This window comes from Oryctolagus cuniculus, chromosome 13, assembly GCF_051225735.1.
Source record: "Oryctolagus cuniculus isolate XC-2025 breed Fujian yellow rabbit chromosome 13, ASM5122573v1, whole genome shotgun sequence".
Lineage (NCBI taxonomy): Eukaryota > Metazoa > Chordata > Mammalia > Lagomorpha > Leporidae > Oryctolagus > Oryctolagus cuniculus.
In genome coordinates, this window is record NC_142879.1 from 59,797,182 (window position 1) to 59,813,267 (window position 16,086).

General features: G+C 37.9%; 1 long non-coding RNA gene across 2 annotated transcripts in view; it reads right to left on the bottom strand.

The window, feature by feature from the left end:
* Positions 1–244: 244 nt before the first annotated feature.
* Positions 245–16,086, bottom strand: part of LOC103350916 (uncharacterized) — a 171,463-nt gene continuing 155,621 nt past the window's right edge. For both annotated transcript variants that reach the window (XR_016219734.1, XR_016219724.1), the window contains one exon: positions 245–334. This is a non-coding gene — a long non-coding RNA (uncharacterized LOC103350916). The remainder of the gene's footprint in view (positions 335–16,086) is intronic.

Consider the following 16,086-nt stretch of genomic DNA (forward strand, 5'->3'; position numbering starts at 1 on the left):
GAGAATCGCATCCAGCTGGCAGCTCCAGGGTTTCACCAAGTGTTTAATCACACAATATGTGGGCATCAAAGCAATGAGAAGTAGCACCCTGGAGACTTTTTTTTGCATGGAAGACAGTGCCTCTTCCCAAATGCCAAGCCTACTTTTACCTGTCATTCCTGACCGTTTCTTAAGGCTACAACTGAGAATAAATAGCAACCTTTTCTGCAGAAAGGCTCATCCAAAAAAAGAAAATATTACTTACACCACAAGCCAATCTGACATCTTCCATGCTGTTCCCATCTGCTTCAGAAATTCACACTGGACAGTTTTCAAATGACAGCAGATGTCCCAGCTAGAAAAAAATTAATCAACTGAAAAATATGTCATTACCTAGCTAATTTTACAGTTTCAGAAGCCAGAAACTATATTGCGTTTAGAGATCAACCCTGATTCCTCAATTAAAAGCCAGCTCTCTTATAAACTCAATGGTGTTTTCTTAATTACTTAGAGTTTATTATATAAAGATATCTTTAACCACGAGTGTCCAGATGAGTATGTTGCTTTGAATGTTTGGTCCTTAAATAAGCTTGGAAAAAATTCTTCAGATCCATAAAATCCTTCTTAAGGGGAAAAACAGTAGTGTCAAACATAAAAGACCATTTAGTTTATCTCATGCCTAGTGACCCACTGTAGACACCCCTTTTTATGTTTATGTGCATCTACAATTAGTCAATTATCTTTTCATTTTTGTTCTGTGTAAAAAGAGTATCAATAAGCAAAGCTGATATATCTTCTTTTTTTTTTCTTGCATTAGGTTGGACAATCCAGATAAAATACATTAGAATCTCCCAAGCCTACTTGATGCCAGGTACCAAACAAAAACTCCTTAAAATGGAGCTAGTACTTTTTTGACATTGCATTTTCCTATAACTAGTTATCATAACCTGATTTCAAATGGTCCTTGCTCTGTTATTCAGGATAAATTTAAAGTAATTTGCCGTTTTGCTTATCAGCTGGTGTCTTGGGAACCACCAGGAAAAACCACCATCAAAATAATGATGTTAGAGATGACACATGGGAAAAATGAAGCCCATGAAAGGAACTTACATAACTTATATCACTTAGTAGTTATAAAAGAAACAATAATTCTAAATTACAAGTTCTATCCAGCCCACAAATTTATAATTCAGGTGCAATATAGAATATTCTAGCCAGCCCTACATAATGGTACACAGAAACAAAAGTGCTATAAGTCTTGCAAATATGCATTTGGAAATTTGGTTAAGGGCCTTCCCTCTGGAAGGATGTTAAGGTAGAGTGACTGTCCTATTTGGACCAACAGAATGGCAAAGGACTCTATCTGAACAAACCATTCTTGGTCCTAGACTCTGTATTTGTTTGGCATCCATTGATCACAGGGCCAATTATACTAGCTATATGTTCTTATTTTCTGCATGCTTAAGGCAGTAAAATTTGGGGGCCTCACAGACGGAGAGAGGAACTTTCCCACCCAGGATTAGGTAATACCTCAAGGTAATGCAAGTGTACTTCAAAATATTCATGGACAAATGGAATTAAAAGATGTTTATTTTGGTACAAGAAAGTTTGAAATACGGGCATATCTTTTCATAATGCAAAGCAGCCACAGTCCATAGCTTAGCCACTATCTGTCTGTCACACATCAAGCCACTATTGCCCCTGTCCTAAATCATTCCAGGACCAAAATGTCAGATATTAGGGACAAGCCCTTTTGCCCAAATCCCACTGAATTTCTATCTAGTCAGTCCTAAATACTTTACCTTGCTTTATCTTTCATGGGAAAACTCCAATAAAGGCCTAGTATTCCTCCTCTCCTATTTTCTGACACCGGATACAAATGTGGTACTTCACCTGTGGCACTTGTACAGCATGCGATGGCCTCTGCCCTAGGACCTGTGAGTGTACTAAACGCCTTCCTCCCAAGCTTTGTTCTCATTTCCGCTTGAAACCTTGCTAACTTTCTTGTATCATATTGAACACTTACATTCTTAGAACAAGACAGATGCTACATGAACACTAGGGTGACCACAATGTATTTGCTTTCCCCAGAGAGAGAGAGAGAGCAGAGAGAAAGAGAGAGAGAGAATTAAACTCACGGGTCTTAAAATAGATATTATCCTGTATTATCTAGTAGTGATATTTAAACAGGGGTCAGCAGAAACAGAACTTTCTCTAATTCTCTGTGGTTTAAAGGACTCAACAGCATGCTGACGTGGTTTGGAGATGGAGGGACAATGTGACAAGGAATACAGGAAGCCTTAAGGATGTGGGAGAGGCTCCCTTCTGGCAGCAAGCAAGGAAATGAAGGCCTCAGCCCTTCAAGCAAAGAATTTGAATTCAGCTTACAAACTGAGGAAGTTGGAAGTGGATTACCCCAAGAGCTGACAGGTAAGACTCCAGGCCATCTGATACCCTAGTTTTAGCCCTGTGAGAACCAGAGTAGGGGAGCCAGCCACTTCAAGACAGACTACTGGTTTATGAAACTGAGATGCTATATTTGTGTTGGTTTAAGTTCCTAGATTTGTGATAGTCTATAACAGCAGCAATAGACAATGACATAACACTTTTTCTCTTTTTAAGATTTTTAATTATTTATTTGAGAGGTAGAGTTACAGACAGAGAGAGGGAGAGACAAAGAGAAGTCTTCCATCTGCTGGTTCACTCCCTAAATGATTACAACGGCCAGAGGAGGGTAGATCCAAAGTCAGGAGCTTCTTCTAGTTCTCCCACAAGTCACAAGGGCCCAAGTACTTGGGCCATCTTCCACTGCTTTCCCAGGCCATAGCAGAGAGCTGGATTGGAAGAGGAAGAGCCAGGACTCGAGCCAGTGCCCATATGGGATGCTGGCACCACAGGTAGAGGCCTAGACTACTGCGCCACAGCAATGGTCTCTGATACACCACTTTCACCAGCAAAAAGTATCCAGAGCAGGCAAATATTTCTCTTAAGGATAGAGTTTCTTTGGGCATTATGCAAAAATATATTTAGAAAGAGGAAAGATGACTATGTGATATGGATATAGTTAATGACATAGCCCTTTATTAAGAGATCCCATTTCCAAACAATTTGGCAACAGGTATCATGATACAATAAAACTCTAGTACATGAATATAATCATTGTATAAAAGTTAAAATTAAGTTATGATCTCATAGCATGGGACTTGACTATGCCCTACCACATAGAGGTGAGATATTAGCTGTAAGCAGTGATATTCCTATCAGACATGAAAGTTTTATTCAGCTTTTATATAAGAAAAGTTTAAGAGGTATAATTAGGTGTGAAAACATTATGTAAGTACCAGGAGATATTATGGGGCTGGTTTTGTGGCTTATGAGGTAAAGCTACTGCCTGTGACATCATCCAACATGGGCACAAGTTCAAGTCTCAGCAGCTCCACTTCCAATCCACCTCCTTGCTAATGGCCAGAGAAAGAAGTGCAAGATGGCTCTTGCCATCTTGGGTCCCTGCCACCCATTTGGAAGACCTAGAAGTTCCTGGTTCCTGGTTTTGGCCTGGCCCAACTCTGGCCATTGTACCCATCTGAGGAATGGTGAACCAGTGAATGGTGGATATCTCTTATTTCTCCTTCTTTCCAGACTCTGCCTTTCAAATAAATAAAATAAATCTTAAAAAAAAATAAATAAAGCTCTGAGCACACAGTCAATGAGAAAAAGAAAAGTAAAAAAAAAAAAAATTAAAAAAAAAAAAAAGGACAGGGTCCAATCAGGGACAGGTTGAGGAGATCTGAGTAAATTCTGAGTCCTTTCTTTGAATAGAACAGATATTTTCAAAAACATATAGACTTTGGAAAGTCTTTTTAAACCATTTACAGTGTTTTGTAATGATTTTCATGTTTCTTTCCTCATGTTGTGAATGGATTTTTTCATATGAAAATGCCAATGTTGATGTGATACTAAAGAGAAACAAAGGAAAAGAAATTCCATTACTGTTTGTGTTAAAATTTTAAACACAGAACATCATACTTTCGAAGGTGTGGTCAACATATAATTATCAGTATCCAGAATCTTCAAAGTTTGGTGAGAATTTGGAAAGTGAAATATGCAGGAAAAGAATTCAGCTCCTTTATACATATGCCTTTTATTAAAGCAAGACGCTGTCTTAAAGATCATAAGGATGTTAGCATATGAAGGCAGGATACTTCATTTTATTTATTTTATATGAACATAATCATAATTGAAAATATTAGAGGTAACTAAAAGTTTTGCTTCTAGCCATAACAGACTAACAGAATCTACTTCAATCATGTTATTTGGAAAACTAGAAAATGTTTGCAATGTGGAAAACTATAGATTTGTACATTGGACAATGGGACTGTGACCCCTGAGAGAACAGAATCCCAGGAAGGGCGGGTTTATTACTATTATTATAGATTATTATTAGTGCTATAGCTTACAGCTTAGGTTGGCACAGCGCAGGAAAGGAGAAAGTCAACAAAGCGTGGTGGTTTACTTGATGTGAGGAGTTAACAGCTCAAGGATACCACAGTAGTTACTATTTGTTGGACAAACTTCCAGAGAGAAAGGAGCAGCAAAGATCTTCAGACCCACAGGTTATTGACTGAGAACTGACCTGTACATACAGGGAAATATAACTGATTTTTGCACATTGGCATTGGATTTAGCAACTGCTAAATCGTTTATTTGGCATTTTATTGATTATTCTGTATTTTCTTCATACACAACTTTATCAACTATTATTATGTGGGGTTATTTATTTTCTGTTGTTTTCATCTTTGATTTTTTTTCTATTGCATAGGCTAGCAATTCCTATATAAAACTGAATACAATTGATGAAAGTAGGCAGACTTATTTCAACTCCCATCAGAAAAACTGATTTTACTATAAATATGATGCTTGCAATAGATTTTAGTGGCAGTTCATTGTATTAATCAGGTTCTTGTTCCTTTAACAAACATACCTAACAGGAACTTCCTGGGAAGGAAAAGATTTATTTTTGGCTTATAGTTTGGAGCTTTATGGTTCAGGATCAGGTGGCCCCATTAATCTAGCATTTAATGCAGATTGGTAATGGTACATGTACAGAGGAACAATCAAAAGATGAGAAAGAATCACAATCAGAAGCTAGAGAAAACTCTGCTTAAACATACTTTCCTAGGAATGTTACCCCCAGAGGGTAAGACCCCAATGACCCAATCTCCCAGCAAACCTACATCTGAGACCACAATTACATCTACTTTGTACCTTTCACCCATCACCCCTTAATGTTAAGACTTCAGAGTTTAAGCATCTGCATGAGTTGGGGGAGCCAAATCCTGCTCAACCCCTAACACTCATATTTGTTAAATTAAGGAGTATCCCTTTACTCGTAATTTTTAAGACATTTTTATTATGAGTATGCATTAAATTTTATCAAATATTTTCAGCAATTAAAGTGCTTATATAATTTTTGTACTTTTCTTTTGCTCTACTAAATTACCTTGATTACTTTCAAATGTCTAATCAATATCTTGTACAATAGAAAGAGAACACGTGATGGTAGATAAGAAAGATAAAGAAAAAAAGACTAGAGGTTTATATAAGGCTACATAGAAAGTGTGACTCAAAGATAAGTTTATCTTAATTAAAAAATTATGAAATCCAGGCAGATGGGGTGTTGTCAAAAAGTTTGCGAAAAATGTGTATTATGATAAAAACTATGCATGGATTTCAAAATTTTTTCATTAAAATAAATATATATTTTAATTCAATTTACCCACAAACTTTTTAACTGCTCTCATATACACTATCTATTTTATCTCTATACCTACATACCTACCTACTTAAGTATCTATCTATGTATCTATTTAGAAGTAAAATCATATAGCAGTAGAAAGTATAGAGAATCCATGGAAAGACTGAGCCAGAACCAGCCTTAGTAACTTTCAATTATAATGCTCCTTGTAATTAATGCAGTCTTCTCTTTTGGAGTACATATATATGTTTCATTTCATAACATTTTCTCAGCAAGCATTTATTGAATGTATGCTAATTGGCAAGTTGTCTGTTAAACCTACGGTTTTGGTCCAAATACAACTGTCTTCTGATCAAGATATGATGCAAATCACATAATTATAAGTAAAATCATAATTGTGACATGTGCTACAGTGAGCATGATATGAAGCAATTTGAACCTAAATTGGGTGATTTGAATGGGTTTTAAGGAAGGTGTTTCAGAGATCAGAATACTTGAATTGAGAAGGATGACCAGGTGCTAAGTTTAGGGTCAGAGATGCACATTGTAGACACAGAGTATAGCATATGTAATGAGTTTGTGGGGAAAAGCAGAGTGGTAAGAAGGGAGAGTTGAAGAAGAAAATCTGTGTTTGAATCAGAGAGAATGAAGTTGCATTATTTCACCTAAAACTGCCAAGGGAAGTAGGCAGTAGGCCACATACAATCTTCTATGTGATGTTAAGACATTTTTTACATGCAAAGAGCAGTGTTAAGCTTTTGATAGATGTGAAGAGAGATGTATCATCATCAGATTTGTGTTTTAAAAAAACTAAATCTTCTTATAATGTGTGTTAAAGTTTATAGAGATTCAAACTTGTTACATATATACAATGAAAAAAATATTTCCATAGTTGAAGCTACAAAATACAAAAGCTGAGACCAAAGCTTTGTAAATGGAGAAAACTTGGTGGAGACATACAGAAAGTAAAAAGAAGTAGGAATTGGTGGAGAATTGATGTCGATGTGAGTTTCTGCCTTGAACAAAGGATATTTCATTTTTATGAATGCAAGAAACTCTGGAAAAACTGAAATTTATAAGGAGAGATTATGATACATTTTGGTTTTGGAAATGTTGATATGATGTGCTTATGTCAAACAAGATATGTTGGATATGCAGTTCATTATATGTGTCCAATAGTCAAAATAGGCTTAGAGTAAAAATGAGTCATTTGTTTGCAAGTGGTAATTGAAGCTTTACAAGCAGATGAGAACATCTACAGGAACCATTTAGAATGATATGAAAAGAGACTATCGGATCAAGAATTTGGGATCTTTCATATCTAAAGACCAGTTGAGACATGTGATCTTAAAATACAGAGATGAAATAATAAGAAATGATTGAAGAAAACCAAAATAATATACTCTAAGTCAAAGGGGAAATATTTTGAAGGTTGAATGACAAACCGACATGGTTACAAAATGACAAAAGGTCAAGTCAGATCATAATAGATACAATTTTTAAATGTTTATGTCAGCCACTGCTTTAAGAACTTATATTTTCATTGATTCTTTTAATTGTCAGCAGTGCCCAAAGGCTGGTACTCTAACTACACAGCCTTCAAATGTGATCAAATGTGTTCATTACACTAAAATATTATTACGTGTCCTTAGTAAATAGGTATAGGTGATCTTTGCTCAAATTGTCTAATGAGGATGATGGATTCAAGAGCCAGTTAAAATGAGTTATAGCTCTATTTATTTTATGTTGCTATGACAAAATACAAGAGGATGGGTGATTTATAAGGGAGTGTACTTAGCTTGTAATTTTGGAGCCTGAAAATCTATCAGGTGGCCTCATCTTACAGCCCATGGTAAAGCCTTTTGGGCTGTGTCTCAATACATATTTTTAAGACGTAAATTTTTTCAAGAACACAGTGAAATAGAGAGAAGGACAGACAGAGAAAGAGATCTACCTGCTGGTTTTATCTGCTGGCCCTATCCCCAGGTGACACAACTATCAGGGCTGGACCATGCTAAAGCCAGGAGCCAAGAACCCCATCTGGGTCGCAAGGGAAGTTCGTGGATCATCTTCTGCTGCCTTTGCAGGCTCACTAGAAGAGAGCTGAATAAAAGATGAGCAGCTGTGACTCAAACTGGCACTCCAATGTGGGATGCTGACATCCCAAGTGGCCGCTTAACCTGCTGTGCCACAACACCAGGCCATGTGTCTCATCATGGTGAATGACATTATGGCATGAGTACATAGGAGAAAGAAAGATCACACGACAAGAAAGAAGCCAAATACAGAGAGGGTTCGGCTGGTTCATTTGAAATATTCCACTATTGCATATGCTAATCTACTCCTGTGAGAACTAAGTCACTCCTCAAGAACAGCACTAATTACTTTACAAGTGCAGCCATGACCTAATTGCCTCCCATTGGTTCCAACTCTTACAAGTCTCACTGCTTTTCAATGCCTGTTCCATTGGAGATCAAGCTTCTAACACATGAATCTCTGGGGAGACAAACTATACCCAACTACAGCAGGTTAAAAAGAGAGAGCTGCAGGCCAAAAACAAAACAAAACAAAAATGCACGGACAAGTAATATAGACAACTCTTGTGATGACGGAGTACTAACAGTTGAGGGATATGAATAATAAATATTGGAATATGAGGAATTGTTCATTTGCCTGCTTTTAAACTACTTAAGCCAATTAGTTTGCCTTCTCTCTTCTCCTCCCAAGATTTGCTTTGATAAAGTAGAAAAGCAAAACAGAGGAATGGTGTCAGAAAGGTTGGGGCTTTGTTCTCAGACAGAAGTAAACCAAATCACCTCTGGTCCAGGTATTCTCAGGAGTAAAGCCAGCATAGTGAAGGAGACATAGAATACCACTAGCAATAACTTCACATGGACAGTCACCTCCTGACACTCCATCTTCACACTGGAGAATTTTAGGATATCCTGGACTAAGTGAAGTGTGGTCTGGAAACAGCAGCATGCACATCATCTGGCAGATTGTCAGAAATTCTGAATCCAGTCCAACATGGCAGGGGGTAGGATGGAGACAGGGATTCCATATTTTTCATGGTACCCTAGGAATTTGTTTGCCCACTAGGAAGCACAAGTCCAGGTTTGAATTCTCTTGTTGCCATTTTTCATTTTGTTTTGTTCTGTGGAGGACCTATAAATTGTTTTCAGGGATGCTAAATAGTTTCCTGGTAGATGAGGCTATCTGCCTTTAGGACTATGTAGTTACCACGGGCCACCCTTGGGTCGTCTGCCCCATACAATATGCCTGAAAGAGTAGTTGCTATATTTTCACATTCCAAATTCCCTTATGTTTTTTGTCTATTAAGATAGTTTTAGGTCACTAGAGGCTTTGCTGCTGAGACTTGGATTATAAAAACATAGAATAAAATCTTTCCTTATTCCATAGATGTACTTCTTCTGGGATGAAATGTATTCATGAGTCAAAATAGAAAGACACTGGAGGAACACATTTAGTAAAGAAAAAAATATTGCTTGATTACAAATTTGAACAGAAGGAGAAATATTAGAGCAGATGGACTATGTGTTTAAAATAAAAATAAAAGAGCATCAGAAAGATTTATGTATGCATCAATGAAAGAGTACACATTTTACTTCAGGCACACATGGAACATTTATAAGATTGATTAGAGGGACCGGTATTGTGGTAGAGTGAGCTATGCTGCTCCCTGCAATACAGGCATCCCATATCGAAGTACAGATTTAAATTCCAATTTCTCTGTTTTTGACCCAGCTCCCTACCAGTGTGCCTGGGAAAGCAACAGAAGATGATTCAAGTGCTTGGCCCACTGCCATCCATGTGAGAGACCCTGATGGAGTGCTTGTTCTAGGCCAAGATCAGCCCCAGATGTCGTGGGCATTTGGGGAGTGAACCAGCAGACAGAAGATCCCTTCCTTTCTCCTTCTCTCTCCTCTATCTCTTCTGTCACTCTGCCTTTCAAATGAATAAATCAATCTTTTGAAAATGATTGATTACATATTGAGGTATAAAAAGAACTCAATATATTTTAAACAATAGATTTCATACAGACCGTGATGTTTGACCACAATATAATCAGTTAGAATATTAAAATTAAAATTACCAGATATTTGGAAAGAAAAACCACCAATGCATTGCTTAAGAATAAATCATAATTTAAATTTTTAAATATTTAGAATTATAATGAAAGTCATATGCATCAAAATTGGGGGACTACGAGATGATATGAAGTTAGAAAGTTATAACCTTAAATACTCTAAAAAGTGAAGAAGGCAGCCTTAAAATTAATTGACTGTGTCTACATTTAAGAACACATAGGGGAGGAGGGCAAGATGGCGGAATAGGAAGGGAGCACACTGATAGTCCGGGGAGAGACAGTTTAATAAAAGTGGAGATACTGCAGGTTCAAGGAAGAGTAGGGGAAGAAACAGCAGAAGAAACTCATCCGGAACGAGTGATTCACAGTGGACCTGCATGGAGAGCATGGGAGCCCACAGTTCAGGACACCAGCGGCAGACTCAACACACCAGCGTTGGAACGCGAGGTGAGCCGAACCTCAATAGCCTGAGACACCGGCAGGCAAGTGGAAAGAAGAGACTAGAGGGAACGACCCCGGGGGGAAAAGTTCACCAGGCTAACTAGAAGAGAGAGAGAGAGAGAGAGAGAGAGAGAGAGAGAGAGAGAGAAAAGTGACTGATATGGACACAGGTTTCTCTCTCTCCGCTCACCTCTCAAAGGTGAGCAAGACAAAGAGCAGGCGCCATCTTGGACATACGTCATAAGCAGAGCGACCTCAGGTCTGCACCGGCCCTGAGCCTAGCAGAAAAACCTGACTCTGGGCGGGGTGAATTAACAGGAGATTAGGACCTAGTGAATTTGTGGTGCCACTGAACTGAGACTGTGAAAAAAGAGACGGTGGGGGAGAGAACTCACGGAATTCACGTGAGTACTCTCCAGAGACGCTACAATTCTGTAACTTTGGCAATCCAGTGGGAGACTGAAGGAGAATTTGAGCCCACTCTGAGGGCAGAACAGATTCCCTGTGTGATCCTTGGGAATGAGCTTCCGATCTCTGGCTCCTGTGGGTATATCATTTGCCTGCTAACTACCTCCAACTTCATTCAACTGTGTGGAATTACTTCCCTTTTGAATCAAAAAAAGAAAGAAAGAGAGAGAGATCTACCACGCCTAACCTGGGAGTGTCACCTTTGGCACACCAAACAGAGCTCTCAGGCCACACCCATCTCAAGCCTCTAAGGCTCCATCAAAAACAGTCCACTTAATCTAGAGTCATAGTATAACAAGAAAAAGCACCACAGTGAAGAAACCAAATATCTCCAATATGCCAAATAACAAACACAAAAACCGAGGTAATAAAAACAAGGAAGTCACTATGACGCCCCCAAATGAAAAAGACACCCCAATTCAAGATTATGAAGATGATGAGATAGAAGAAATGCAAGAAGCAGATCTCAAAAAATTGATAAGAACATTAAGAAGTTCTCAAAAACAAATTCTTGAACTACAGAAATCCTTAATGGACAAGATAGAAAATCTCTCTTGTGAAAATGAAATATTAAGGAGGAATCAAAATGAAATGAAACAACTAGTACAACAGGAAACTGTGATAGTGACAAGAAATCATAATGAAGTGAAGAATTCAATAGATCAAATGAAAAACACATTAGAGAGCCTTACAAACAGAATGGGTGAAGCAGAAGAGAGAATATCGGACTTAGAAGACAGAGAACAGGAAAGGATACAGTCAGACCAAAGAAAAGAAGAGGAAATTAGAAATCTAAAGAATATTGTCGGGAATCTTCAGGATACTATTAAAAAACCCAACATTCAGGTTCTAGGAGTTCCTGAACGCATGGAGAGGGAGAAAGGATTAGAAGGCCTTTTTAGTGAGATATTAGCAGAAAATTTCCCAGGTTTGGAGGACAAAGAAATCCTAGTACAGGAAGCTCACAGAACCCCTAATAAACACGACCAAAAGAGATCCTCACCATGACACATTGTAATTAAACTCTCCACAGTGAAACATAAAGAAAAGATCCTAAAATGTGTAAGAGAGAAACGTCAAATTACTCTCAGAGGATCTCCAATCAGACTCACAGCTGACTTCTCATCAGAAACCCTACAAGCTAGGAGGGAATGGCGAGATATAGCCCAGGTACTAGGAGAGAAAAACTGCCAGCCCAGAATATTATATCCTGCAAAGCTATCATTTGTGAATGAAGGTGAAATAAAGACTTTTCATAGCAAACAGAAATTGAAAGAATTTGTCGCCACTAGTCCAGCCCTGCAAAAGATGCTTAAAGATGTGTTGCACACAGAAACACAGAAACACGCTCATCAATATGAAAGAAGGTAAAGGAAGGAATCCTCACAGCAAAAGATCACAGGGAATTCAAAGCATATATTAGAACTTAGCTTTGGCAAATGGCAGGGCACAGTTACCACTTATCATTAGTCACATTGAACATTAATGGCCTGAACTGTCCAGTTAAAAGACACCGATTGGCTGATTGGCTTAAGGAACAAAACCCATCTATTCGCTGCTTACAAGAAACACATCTTTCCAACAAAGATCCATACAGACTGAAAGTGAAAGGCTGGAAAAAGATATACCATGCCAACAGAAATGAAAAAAGAGCGGGCATAACCATCTTAATATCGGACAACATAAACTTTACCACAAAAACTGTTAAGAGAGACAAAGAGGGACACTATATAATGATTAAGGGATCAATTCAACAGGAAGATATAACAATTATCAATGTATATGCACCTAAGTACAGGGCACTGGTTTATCTAAAAGATTTGTTAAGGGACTTAAAGGGAGACTTAGACCCCAATACAATAGTACTGAGGGACTTCAATACTCCACTCTCAGAAATAGACAGATCAACAGGACAGAAGATCAACAAGGATACAGTAGATTTAAACGACACTATAGCCCAAATGGATCTAACAGATATATACAGAACTTTCAATCCTACAGCTAAAGATTTTACATTCTTCTCAGCAGTACATGGAACCTTCTCTAGGATTGACCACATACTAGGCCATAAAGCAAGTATCAACAAATTCAAAAGAATTAGAATCATACCATGCAGCTTCTCAGACCATAAAGGAATGAAGTTGGAAATTAGCAACTCAGGAATCCCTAGAGCATACACAAACACATGGAGATTGAACAACATGCTCCTGAATGAACAATGGGTCATAGAAGAAATTAAAAGAGAAATCAATAATTTTCTGGAAGTAAATGAGGATAACAGCACAACATACCAAAACTTATGGGATGCAGCAAAAGCAGTGTTAAGAGGAAAGTTTATATCAATAGGTGCCTACATCAAGAAATTGGAAAGGCACCAAATAGATGAGCTTTCAATTCACCTCAAGGATCTAGAAAACCTACAGCAAACCAGACCCAATTCTAGTAGGAGAAGAGAAATAATTAAAATCAGAGAAGAAATCAACAGGATTGAATCAAAAAAAAAATTACAAAAAAATCAGCCAAACAAGGAGCTGGTTTTTTGAAAAAAATAAACAAAATTGACACCCCATTGGCCCAACTAACTAAAAAAAGAAAAGACCCAAATCAATAAAATCAGAGATGAAAAAGGAAATGTAACAACAGACACCACAGAAATAAAAAGAATCATCAGAAATTACTACAAGGACTTGTATGCCAGCAAACAGGGAAACCTATCAGAAATGGATAGATTCCTGGACACATACAACCTACCTAAATTGAACCATGAAGACATAGAAAACCTAAACAGACCCATAACTGAGACAGAAATTGAAACAGTAATAAAGGCCCTCCCAACAAAGAAAAGCCCAGGACCAGACAGATTCATTGCTGAATTCTACCAGACATTTAAAGAACTGACTCCAATTCTTCTTAAACTATTCAGAGCAATCGAAAAAGAGGGAGTCCTCCCAAATTCTTTCTATGAAGCCAGCATCACCTTAATTCCTAAGCCAGAAAAAGATGCAGCATTGAAAGAGAATTACAGACCAATATCCCTGATGAACATAGATGCAAAAATCCTCAATAAAATTCTCGCCAATAGAATGCAACAACACATCAGAAAGATCATCCACCCAGACCAAGTGGGATTTATCCCTGGTATGCAGGGATGGTTTAATGTGCACAAAACAATCAATGTGATACACTACATTAACAGACTGCAGAAGAAAAACCATATGATTATCTCAATAGATGCCGAGAAAGCATTTGATAAAATACAACTCCCTTTCATGAGGAAAACTCTAAGCAAACTGGGTATGGAAGGAACATTCCACAATACAATAAGCAATCTATGAAAAACCCACAGCCAACATCCTATTGAATGGGGAAAAGTTGGAAGCATTTCCACTGAGACCTGGTACCAGACAGGGATGCCCACTCTCACCACTGCTATTCAATATAGTTCTGGAAGTTCTAGCCAGAGCTATTAGGCAAGAAAAAGAAATTAAAGGGATACAAATTGGGAAGAAGGAACTCAAAATATCCCTCTTTGCAGATGATATGATTCTTTATTTAGGGGACCCAAAGAACTTTACTAAGAGATTATTGGAACTCATAGAAGATTTTGGCAAAGTAGCAGGGTATAAAATCCATGCACAAAAATCAACAGCCTTTGTATACACAGGCAATGCCATGGCTGAGAAAGAACTTCTAAGATCAATCCCATTCACAATAGCTACAAAAACAATCAAATACCTGGGAATAAACTTAACCAAGGATGTTAAAGATCTCTACGATGAAAGTTAGAAAACCTTAAAGAAAGAAATAGAAGAGGATACCAAGAAATGGAAAAATCTTCCATGCGCATGGATTGGAAGAATCAATATCATCAAAATGTCCATTCTCCCAAAAGCAATTTATAGATTCAATGCAATACCAATCAAGATACCGAAGACATTCTTCTCAGATCTGGAAAAAATGATGCTGAAATTCATATGGAGACACAGGAGACCTCAAATAGCTAAAGCAATCTTGTACAACAAACACAAAGCTGGAGGCATCACAATACCAGATTTCAGGACATACTACAGGGCAGTTGTAATCAAAACAGAATGGTACTGGTACAGAAACAGATGGATAGACCAATGGAACAGAATTGAAACACCAGAAATCAATCCAAACATCTACAGCTAACTCATATTTGATCAAGGATCTAAAACTAATTCCTGGAGCAAGGACAGTCTATTCAATAAATGGTGCTGGGAAAATTGGATTTCCACATGCAGAATCATGAACCAAGACCCCTACCTTTCACATTACACAAAAATTCAGTCAACATGGATTAAAGACTTAAATCTACAACCTGACACCATCAAATCATTAGAGAACATTGGAAAAACCCTGCAAGATATAGGTACCGGCAATGACTTCTTGGAAAACACACCAGAAGCACAGGCAGTCAAAGCCAATATTAACATTTGGGATTGCATCAAACTGAGAAGTTTCTGTACTGCAAAAGAAACAGTCAGGAGAGTGAAGAGACAACCGACAGAATGGGAAAAATATTTGCAAACTATGCAACAGATAAAGGGTTAATAACTAGAATCTACAAAGAGATCAAGAAACTCCACAACAACAAAAGAAACAACCCACTTAAGAGATGGGCCAAGGACCTCAATAGACATTTTTCAAAAGAGGAAATCCAAAGGGCCAACAGACACATGAAAAAATGTTCAAGATCACTAGCCATCAGGGAAATGCAAATCAAAACCACAATGAGGTTTCACCTCACCCAGGTTAGAATGGCTCACATTCAGAAATCTACCAACAACAAATGCTGGCGATGAGGTGGGGAAAAAGGGACACTAACCCACTGTTGGTGGGAATGCAAACTGGTTAAGCCACTATGGAAGTCAGTCTGGAGATTCCTCAGAAACCTGAAGATAACCCTACCATTCAACCCAGCCATCCCACTCCTTGGAATTTACCCAAAGGAATTTAAATTAGCAAACAAGCGGTCTGCACATTAATGTTTATTGCAGCTCAATTCACAATAGCTAAGACCTGGAACCAACCCAAATGCCCATCAACAGTGGACTGGATAAAGAAATTATGGGACATGTACTCTATAGAATACTATACAGCAGTCAAAAACAACGAAACCCGGTCATTTGCAACAATATGGAGGAATTTGGAAAACATCATGCTGAGTGAATTGAGCCAGTCCCAAAGGGACAAATATCATATGTTCTCCCTGATCGGTGACAACTAACTGAGCACCAAAGGGGAAACTTGTTGAAATGAAATGGACACTATCAGAAACAGTGACTTGATCAACTCTTGTCCTGACGGTTGA